This window comes from Oncorhynchus kisutch, linkage group LG2 (genome assembly GCF_002021735.2).
Source record: "Oncorhynchus kisutch isolate 150728-3 linkage group LG2, Okis_V2, whole genome shotgun sequence".
NCBI lineage: Eukaryota > Metazoa > Chordata > Actinopteri > Salmoniformes > Salmonidae > Oncorhynchus > Oncorhynchus kisutch.
In genome coordinates this window covers 72,876,878-72,888,362 of record NC_034175.2, presented here as the reverse complement: position 1 = coordinate 72,888,362, position 11,485 = coordinate 72,876,878, and positions in this window count along the sequence as shown.

Below are 11,485 nucleotides of genomic sequence, written 5' to 3'. Positions count from 1 at the left end.
CGGTTTCCCTGAACCCCGCATTCCATCTCTGTTTCCCTGAACCCCGCATTCCATCTGTGTTTCCCTGAACCCTGCATTCCATCTCTGTTTCCCTGAACCCCGCATTCCATCTCTGTTTCCCTGAACCCAGCATTCCATCTCTGTTTCCCTGAACCCGGCATTCCATCTCTGTTTCCCTGAACCCCGCATTCCATCTCTGTTTCCCTGAACCCTGCATTCCATTTCTGTTTCCCTGAACCCAGCATTCCACCTCTGTTTCCCTGAACCCCGCATTCCATCTCTGTTTCCCTGAACCCTGCATTCCATCTCTGTTTCCCTGAACCCCGCATTCCAGCTCTGTTTCCCTGAACCCTGCATTCCATCTCTGTTTCCCTGAACCCTGCATTGCATCTCTGTTTCCCTGAACCCTGCATTCCATCTCTGTTTCCCTGAACCCCGCATTCCATCTCTGTTTCCCTGAACCCTGCATTCCATCTCTGTTTCCCTGAACACTGCATTCCATCTCTCCCTCTCTCTCTATCTGTTTTTCCTAAAAACCTGGCTTGCTATTTATGTGGCCCGCAACATAAGCCTGCTGCTCCTCTACCCCAGTGTTGTAAGAAAACACTGAAAAGAGGGAGGATAACCAGGGAGCAGCCTATAGAGTGATGGAACACCACACAGAGGGAGGGAGGATAACCAGGGAGCAGACTATAGAGTGATGGAACACCACACAGAGGGAGGGAGGATAACCAGGGAGCAGACTATAGAGTGATGGAACACCACACAGAGGGAGGGAGGATAACCAGGGAGCAGCCTATAGAGTGATGGAACACCACACAGAGGGAGGGAGGATAACCAGGGAGCAGACTATAGAGTGATGGAACACCACACAGAGGGGGGATAACCAGGGAGCAGACTATAGAGTGATGGAACACCACACAGAGGGGGGATAACCAGGGAGCAGACTATAGAGTGATGGAACACCACACAGAGGGAGGGAGGATAACCAGGGAGCAGACTATAGAGTGATGGAACACAACACAGAGGGAGGGAGGATAACCAGGGAGCAGACTATAGAGTGATGGAACACCACACAGAGGGAGGGGGGATAACCAGGGAGCAGACTATAGAGTGATGGAACACCACACAGAGGGAGGGGGGATAACCAGGGAGCAGACTATAGAGTGATGGAACACCACACAGAGGGAGGGAGGATAACCAGGGAGCAGACTATAGAGTGATGGAACACCACACAGAGGGAGGGGGGATAACCAGGGAGCAGACTATAGAGTGATGGAACACCACACAGAGGGAGGGGGGATAACCAGGGAGAAGACTATAGAGTGATGGAACACCACACAGAGGGAGGGAGGATAACCAGGGAGCAGACTATAGAGTGATGGAACACCACACAGAGGGGGGATAACCAGGGAGCAGACTATAGAGTGATGGAACACCACACAGAGGGAGGGAGGATAACCAGGGAGTAGCCCAGCCATAATTACCTCACAACTCCTAGAGGCCCACCCTCCTCAGCCCAGCCATAATTACCCCACGACTCCTAGATGCCCACTCTCCTCAGCCCAGCCATAATTACCTCACAACTCCTAGAGGCCCACTCTCCTCAGCCCAGCCATAATTACCTCACAACTCCTAGAGGCCCACTCTCCTCAGCCCAGCCATAATTACCTCACAACTCCTAGAGGCCCACTCTCCTCAGCCCAGCCATAATTACCTCACAACTCCTAGAGGCCCACTCTCCTCAGCCCAGCCATAATTACCTCACAACTCCTAGAGGCCCACGCTCCTCAGCCCAGCCATAATTACCTCACAACTCCTAGAGGCCCACTCTCCTCAGCCCAGCCATAATTACCCCACGACTCCTAGAGGCCCACTCTCCTCAGCCCAGCCATAATTACCCCACGACTCCTAGAGTCCCACTCTCCTCAGCCCAGCCATAATTACCCCACGACTCCTAGAGGCCCACTCTCCTCAGCCCAGCCATAATTACCCCACGACTGCTAGAGGCCCACTCTCCTCAGCCCAGCCATAATTACCCCACAACTCCTAGAGGCCCACTCTCCTCAGCCCAGCCATAATTACCCCACGACTCCTAGAGGCCCACTCTCCTCAGCCCAGCCATAATTACCTCACAACTCCTAGAGGCCCACTCTCCTCAGCCCAGCCATAATTACCCCACGACTCCTAGAGGCCCATCCTTTCTGCACTCACTTCCTGCTTCCCGATTTTCATAAATGACGATCTTAATCGTCAACTTTTCTTCAGGGCGTTGTCATGGGAGACATGTCTATTGAACCCTTCCTCTCAGTACACTGTGTTAACACGGGATGTTTCCACTCTCCTCCCCTCAATCCCTCTCTTTCTTGACCTCCCTTTCTTTCTCTTTCTATTTTCTCTCCTCAATCCCAGCCCTAACCCCACCCTCCCTTCTACGCTAGACAGAGAGCTAAAGTTAAATAAGGGGATTTCTTTTCTTTACGTTCCTTTCTTTCCAGAGAGAGAGAGAGAAAAGAAAATCAGTGGGGACCCCCTGGGTAGTTTGGTGATGTGGGTAAGATGGATGGAGGGACGAGGGCAACATTACAACATTTAGCCTGTCCTCGTCACTCATTCATAGTGGATCTACATCTTCTCCCTCCCCCTATTCACAAAAGGAGGCATAGATGTGCCCCCGTCTCCCACAAAGGCCCTGGGTTCTATGTAATCTCTTAATGAACTGCACTGGAGAAGAGGGACTGTTCCTTCATGTAAACCGTGTAAAGCAGACCTCCCTTTTGTTTCTTGTGCCCAACTACAAAATGGATTACTAGAGGAAGGAGGATTGGGGGAGTTGGGGGTCTGGTCTTTCTGAGGAGGCTCAGGCATCGGTCGTAAAGTAGTACAACTGTAAAGTTGTAAAGTAGTATGGTAGTAAAACTGTAAAGTAGTATGATAGTAAAGTAGTATGGTTGTAGAGTAGTATGGTAGTAAAGTAGTATGGTAGTAAAGTAGTATGGTAGTAAAGTAGTATGATAGTAAAGTAGTAAAACTGTAAAGTAGTATGATAGTAAAGTAGTAAAGTAGTAAAGTAGTATGATAATAAAGTAGTCAAGTAGTAAAACGGTAAAGTAGTATGATAGTAAAGTAGTAAAACTGTAAAGTAGTATGATAGTAAAGTAGTAAAGTAGTATGGTTGTAGAGTAGTATGGTAGTAAAGTAGTATGGTAGTAAAGTAGTATGGTAGTAAAGTAGTATGATAGTAAAGTAGTAAAACTGTAAAGTAGTATGATAGTAAAGTAGTAAAGTAGTATGATAGTAAAGTAGTAAAGTAGTATGATAATAAAGTAGTACAGTAGTAAAACTGTAAAGTAGTACGATAGTAAAGTAGTAAAACTGTTAAGTAGTATGATAGTAAAGTAGTAAAACTGTAAAGTTGTATGATAGTAAAGTAGTAAAGTAGTATGGTAGTAAAGTAGTATGGTAGTAAAACTGTAAAGTAGTAAAGTAGTAAAGTAGTATGATAGTAAAGTAGTCAAGTAGTATGGTAGTAAAGTAGTCAAGTAGTATGGTAGTAAAACTGTAAAATAGTATGATAGTAAAGTAGTAAAGTAGTATGATAGTAAAACTGTAAAGCAGTATGGTAGTAACGTAGTAAAATTGTAAAGTAGTAAAGTAGTATGGTAGTAAAGTAGTACAACTACTTAGTAGTATGATAGTAAAGTAGTAAAGTAGTATGGTAGTAAAGTAGTATGAGAGTAAAGTAGTATGGGAGTAAAGTAGTATGGTAATAAAGTAGTATGGTAGTAAAGTAGTAAAGTAGTAAAACTGTAAAGTAGTCAAGTAGTATGGTAGACAAGTAGTGTGGTAGTAAAGTAGTAAAGTAGTATGGTAGTAAAACTGTAAAGTAGTATGATAGTAAAGTAGTATGGTTGTAGAGTAGTATGGTAGTAAAGTAGTATGGTAGTAAAGTAGTATGGGAGTAAAGTAGTATGGTAGTAAAGTAGTATGGTAGTAAAGTAGTAAAACTGTAAAGTAGTATGATAGTAAAGTAGTATGGTAGTAAAGTAGTATAGTTGTAGAGTAGTATGGTAGTAAAGTAGTATGGTAGTAAAGTAGTATGATAGTAAAGTATTATGGTTGTAGAGTAGTATGGTAGTAAAGTAGTATGATAGTAAAGTAGTATGATAGTAAAGTATTATGGTTGTAGAGTAGTATGGTAGTAAAGTAGTATGGTAGTAAAGTAGTATAATAGTATAGTAGTAACATGTAAACAACACTGAGGGCCCATGGTGTGAGATTTCTCCTCTGCATGTATGGGACACACACACACTACATATACACACACACTACAGATACACTACATATACACACACTACATACACACACACTACAGATACACTACATATACACACACTACATATACACACACTACATATACACACACTACATATACACACACTACATATACACACACTACATATACACACACTACATATACACACACTACATATACACACACTACATATACACACTACATATACACACACTACATACACACACACTACAGATACACTACATATACACACACTACATATACACACACTACAGATACACACACTACAGATACACACACTACAGATACACACACTACAGATACACACACTACATACACACTACATATACACACACTACATATACACTACATATACACACACTACAGATACACACACTACAGATACACACACTACAGATACACACACTACATACACACTACATATACACACACTACATATACACTACATATACACACACTACAGATACACACACTACATATACACACACTACAGATACACACACAGTACAGACACACACACACACACACAGTACAGACACACACACACAGACCACAGAGTGCATAGCTCCAACCTTTTCCACTCTCTCAGCCTACACACAAACCTTAAAGGCAAGGCAAGGCAAAGCATGGCCCATTGTAACACCCCTCCCTGAATATTGAAGAAGAACACTACTCAAACTCCTAGCGAGAAAGATTCAACATATTGTTGTATGTGAGAATCAAACATGTTTACGCTCTTTTAGGAAGCCTGCAAGCCTGCTAATCTTACATCTTTCAAAGTTTGAAATTACAATTCAGTCAAATGTTTTACGGATCTGTTGTCTGATAAGACTAGACATTCAAAATGCATTTTAGGCTGTATTTGAACAAGGCCCAATAGGACTGAGTACTGTGGGCATAAATGTTCCTGTCTACACAATAGTGTCTATATGACAACAGAATGATGACATCACCTCACCTGATCATCAGCTTTGAACTCTGTCACCCAGACAGAACGTAAATGTGCACACAAGCTAATTCCGTGGAATGACCGCTGTCTTTGTGGGCCCCTAGTTAACGCCTGTGTTTGCTTCGAGGGTGAACACTTCATTTCAATAGGAAGAGTAACACGCCACGTTAAATGACACACAGCCATTTTAAAGGCATGCATTTACTGCTATAAATGAAGAATGTTCCGTTTAAAATATATAAAATATAGGTTATTTCTACAAGCATATTTCTATATTTTTGGAGGACTAGGCCTACAAAGAAAAGTTAAGATAGACTTTGAAAGGCATATAGGCTAGGTAAGGTCTACTACACCTGTTGTATTCTGCGCACGTGACAAGTAAACATTGATTTGGTATAGGCCAACAATTCATTAATTGACTGATTATTTGATGATGTCAGAAATGAATAATGTTTTTATTGGTGTTGTTTTTTACACTCAATTCGAGAACAATGTGTCACGATCATACTACAATGTGTCACGATCATACTACAATGTGTCACGACGGAGGTTAAAAGTTTGCTTAAATAAAGTCACCCTGTACTTGGAGTGTGTGACCAACTGCTTAATGCAAAGCAGGCGTCATTGCGACGTGTTGTATCCGCATCAATCGTCTCGCAACGGTGCTACAGACCCACTCAACTCCTCGCCTCCCCCACCTTCAGCCAAACCATAATCTAATGAGTGTCCTTCCGTTTATCTCCATATCTTCATCTCACTCGCTCGAGGCTGATGTAATGATTTCAAATGATGTACCGTAAATTGTGGGTCTAAAATAAATAGAAATACGCATTTGGTAGATATTTACAGACGTTTCATTGACAACGACTTCTGCCAATCATCGATCTTCCTGTTAAATGCAAACGCTCGTTGCTACCACCAGTACACAGCCACAAAAGCCTACAGGCAAAAGTCAGACCGCTATACGCATGCGGCATAGCAACTGTTCCGTGGGATCCAAGCTCAACAGCAAAAACTGAAATCCCCTCATGAATTCCGACGATAAATACCACAGCAATAAAGTCAACGCCGTCAGATCTGGAATGTCTGAAGGTAATCTGACGAGAGAAGAGCGCACATCCATAACGCCGAATAAAATCAATCATGAAGTCAAATCTACAATGGACACCTGTTAGTCTATCTGTCATAACATTCCCGATACCACTTGTTTCATGTGTATTTATTCAGGCCTGTTTAGGAGGGGGGAGCTGGGGAATGCAAGCTCCTTGTTGAATTGAAGCCAAAAGTTGAATTATTAAGCAAATCCGAGTTACGCCATGTGGAAATTGGCACAAAGAGGAGAGCCACACCATTGGGGTTTGACCCCCCTGAAATTCCTCGTCTGAGGTTGCGATGTTTAATGCATAATTCAAATCTTCATTTTCATGGCGCTGGTTTGAGTTAGTTGATGGTTGCAAATGAGAAGGGAATAAATAGACTGACCTAATAAAGGTTTTTAATTCAGTAGTGATTATACTATCATACTTCTTCACACACTATACCCTTTTAAACTGTATGTAGATGCTAAAATCAATTCGGTGTACTAATTCAGACAGGGCCCCATGCTGTATATTATAAAGTTGAATAGGCCTACCAAACAAAATCATTGGTCGATAGAACAACTACAGCCTGAACAGCCTTACAGCGCACTAAAGCTAGTGTCAACTAATAGGACCTGTGGTCTAACTTTCTGTGAATAATTTACAATTACAAAAGATGTCATACATGTATTTTCATATTGGCTAATACCTTTCGCGTAAAACGTCTTGGGTGTGTTTAATAGGCTACACCAAAGTGCATGTATAATGTTATTTATTCAAACGTGTGCGGAAGAGACGAAAATAAACAAACATACGTGGAACGGTATGTTATAGGTCTCCATTTGTGTTCAAAATATTGAAATATTACGATCTCCCATAATTTGGTGAAGTATATCTGACTATTATTGACCAAAGAAGTGGATCGTGAATGTTTTATTTTTTAAGTAAGTCTGTCTGAACTGTCACCACGTCGTGTTTTATAAGCAGACTTTCTGTAAACAACTGACCACTCAAACATCTACAGTAACGAAATACGAAATAATAGAAAACTACAAAATAACGCACTAGCATTCATCATTTCGCTTTCAACAGAGATGTTGTATCGCCTATGTACGTCTCAGTACGTTACCACCTTCGCCCGATGCGTGGCCGTCGGCGCAAAGCCGCTTCAACCCAACAACAACAAAAACTCCATAAAATGTATGTCAATGAGCTATTCTATGAATTGAACCTTTAGGGAATATTACAGCTATCATGTCAGGTACGTATATGGACACCTTGTTTATACGATAACGTGACAGGCCTTATTTACAAAGGTCATGGACTGCGCTAAATCATGTCTTTACCCAAAATAAATTGAATTCAATATACATGCTATTTCCCCGTGTTGAATGAGTGTGGTGGACGCGTGCTTCACTTACTTTGTATTTGTTGTGTTCCAATATATGGCGTCCATAATTATCGCCCTGGTCAAGATCACCTTGCACGCAATAAACAAAACTCCTACATAATATCTCCACATCGAGTCCCCCATTATTACGGTCTTTCGGGAGGATCACAATCCGATCCGAAATTATATGTCCAAAAAAAAAAAGAGACGTGAAACGCCCAAGAGAATGACTGAGGCAATTAAACTCTATATCACGATCTGAAAATGGGGAGAGAGGAAAAAAGGGACGAAATAGTGAATGCGTAAAAAACAATCAAATGTAGTGCATCTCCAAGAAAGAACCTGCTGCCGAGTTAGTCCCTTTACCCGAACACCTCGGGAATACAAAACCAAAGGTGCAAAGCAGTCTCATTCAGAGAGAAGAAGAAGATAGCGCGTTAATATTCTCCCTCAGCGAGCCGACCTGAGCACAGGGTACATTCCTCACAACAGAAAGGCGACCCTGTCACCGCCGTTGTCCACTTCCACGAGCGCAGAAGCAAAGAATAAATCCCCCGTTTGTCTGGTTCTTGGTAAAAACCAGTCAAGGTACCAATCCAAAGTGCGCGAGCCTCCTTCTCGAATAACAGCAGGAAAGACAGAAAGAGAGAGATCGGCTCGAGACACAGTATTCCCTTTAGAGCTGGGTGGTCGTGAGCAAACTGGCTGCAAATCAATTGTGGATGAGAGTAGAAAAATCAATGATATCGGATGAAGAAAAATAAATATCAAATATGACAATGAAATAAAATAAAAAATCAAGTCAAATGAAAGTTGTCATACTATGGGTCCATTTCGGTTACAAATGAACTGCTGTGGTTTGAATCCTGCAGATCCGAATGAAATGCTTTGGCGAAAACGTATAGCGATGCTTGAATGCTTGAATGCTGCGCAGAGCCTGTATTGCAAGTAACTGCAACTGACCGGGATTCAGAATATTTGGCAGAGCTTGTTTTACAGTGACTCCGCCCACGTTGCTCCTCATTGGGCACTTGTCCGAAAGTCAATAGGAATACTCCTGTCAATCAAACGAGGCAACTCGGCGACTGGTTCAACTGCAGAGCAGCAGTATTAGCGAATGGGATAGAATTGGAGAAAGCAGTCAAATGACGTTATATTGTATTAATAGTGCATTGACCAAGATAGAAATTGTATCTCAAAAACGATCTTTAAAATAAAGTGTAATATGCATGACACTTAGGCTATAGTGTTCTCAGAACATCGCTTTAGGCAACACGATGTAGGTCAAGTATAATAACCTCGGGAATATGAGGTCAAGAATATTAAGCAGATTATTTTTTTAAAACATTTAAATTGAACTTTTATTTAACTTGAGGGGAAAAAGTGACTCGGATCTTTATTTGTAATAGGTAACCTCGCACATTTGCGAACACTTGATTTATTTGCTTGATGACATTCCTATATTATTATCAAAATACTCCACAAAACAATATCCACACAACATTCACGACGTGTGTAATATTGTGGGGCCTACGTTAGAATGTATATGAAATGTCCCACATTGGGACCCACATCGACCGCCTCAAACCACAAGGCGCTGAAGGCAACTTTTTTGCAAAAGGCAACAGCGCCCACTAGCGGATGCTCGCTTGGAGAAAGGTGAGTGGACGTTTTGAACAATCGAATATTAATTTTAATAGCCTTTTAATGCAAATGTTTGATCAAAATTGACCAATAAGTCATTCAAAGAGAGAATCTGAATCTTTATTATCGATAATTATGTAATTTATCATCAATCAATATGGCTATTTATAAAACACAAATCTTTGGTTTATGGTTTCAGTGTTTCATTATTTTCTAACTCGAATTCTTTATTTAATTATTAGGCTATAATTATTATTATAATTATTGTCATTATTATCATTAAGTTATTACAAACTTACCACCACCAGTCTACAACAATGTGATTTCTAGATATTAGGCCTATAGACCAAAATGCGCACCGTTTTTTTAGGAGAATCTGCTAATGGAACCTAAAATGTACTTTTATAGTAAATTGAGTCAGCTCAAGGTAACCTGTAATTAGTGATTTGATGAGCCATTTCAACCCACACACATTTTCAAACTAAATGACATGTGTCTGTCCAAACGTGTGACGTTTTCACACTTTCGAATAGCTTACTTTAGTCAGTGATGTATTTAAGGCTACAATTGATAAAATGGGCTGTAGTCTCACGACATAGATCATTTGGAACCAGGGTGGAATGCGCCTGTGGTGCCGGGGTTCCGATCCTCTTGACTAGAATCAACACACCGCGAAAGTGAGACTTTACCGACCAGTCTACGCGGATAGAATGCCCGCCGTCGAATGTAGGTTTATTTGGCGAAGATTAGGCTAAAGAACATATGATAAATTCAAACGAAAGATGAACGAACGGTTAAGGAGAAATAATAAAATATCGAAATAAACATGTGAATGTTATAAAGTAACAGTGCAAAAGTAAAAAGTTTAATCGTAATTGTTTGAGTCTACAGAATGTAAAGTGAACTAATAAAAAAAAGTGAAACCTATATAGACGTTTGGTCCTTTTACCTGAATAAACAATAGGAAGTGTAATGGAATAGTGTCAGTATTGCAGATAATGTGCTGCCTTCGGGAGAAGAGAGGAAGCGGCGAGTTCCTCAGTCTTAAAAATATCCCCCCTATTTAGCGGTAAACAATCGGTAGTGATTGCTCTGCGCCTTTCCTGGGTAGGCTATCAGTCAGCAAGTCTAGCAAAGGAATCGGAAAATACACACAAACTCTCCTCAACACATTGGTTAAGTTTCTGAATAGTACACTTTTAAACACATTCAGCTTGAATATCTAAATATATTGTAAGACAGATGATTGGACCGTTTTGTTTATTCGGCATATGTAAAGTCGCTCTGGTTAAGAGCGTCTGATAAATTACTGTCAAATGTACCAATAATAAAATAGGTCCATTGTGAATTTGTCCTGTTCTGAAATGCTTTAGATAAATCATAATACATTTGTTGCCAGGAATTATGTCTCCTTATAAAACAGCAAACAGTAAAACACCATACGGTTCAATAAAGCGAGACTATTTCAAGAAACATATTCTTATTATATTGTCATTATTATTAGTATTATTATCATAATTTAGGGGCAGTTTTCCCGGACACATATTAAGAATTGTCCTAGTCTTTAAAAAAAAAAGGCCCTTTAAATGGAGATTGTCGACGTAGCTTTTTATTCCTATTCATGGGAAACGGCCCCATTGTCGTTTAGCTTGAAATTAGTCCTCTAATACTTTCAAACGTTCCGTCTCCAATCAGCCTTGAATTGCATTACTAGGTGATAAAAAGCCTGCATTAACACTAGGCCTAAATCATAGCGTTGTTAAAAGATAAACATTCATAGTAATGTGTGTGAAATGTTTAAATATATTTCTCTTAGCTTAAATAGAAACTATACATGGCTTAAATTGAATGTAATGTGTGGCCATCATTGAATGTGTCTGTCTGCTGTAGGCTATCCTACAACTGCTGGAAAAAACACTTTTTCGGCAAAGTAATTTAGGCAGAAAATAGACTAGCCTGTAATGGAAAATGGTTGTCCTTTGTGTTACTTTAATCATTATAGGCTATTGTACTGCAGCCTACTTCAAACAAACAACATTGAATAGACTAGATGTGGCTAAACTTTCCTTTTTTTTTTTATCTCACTT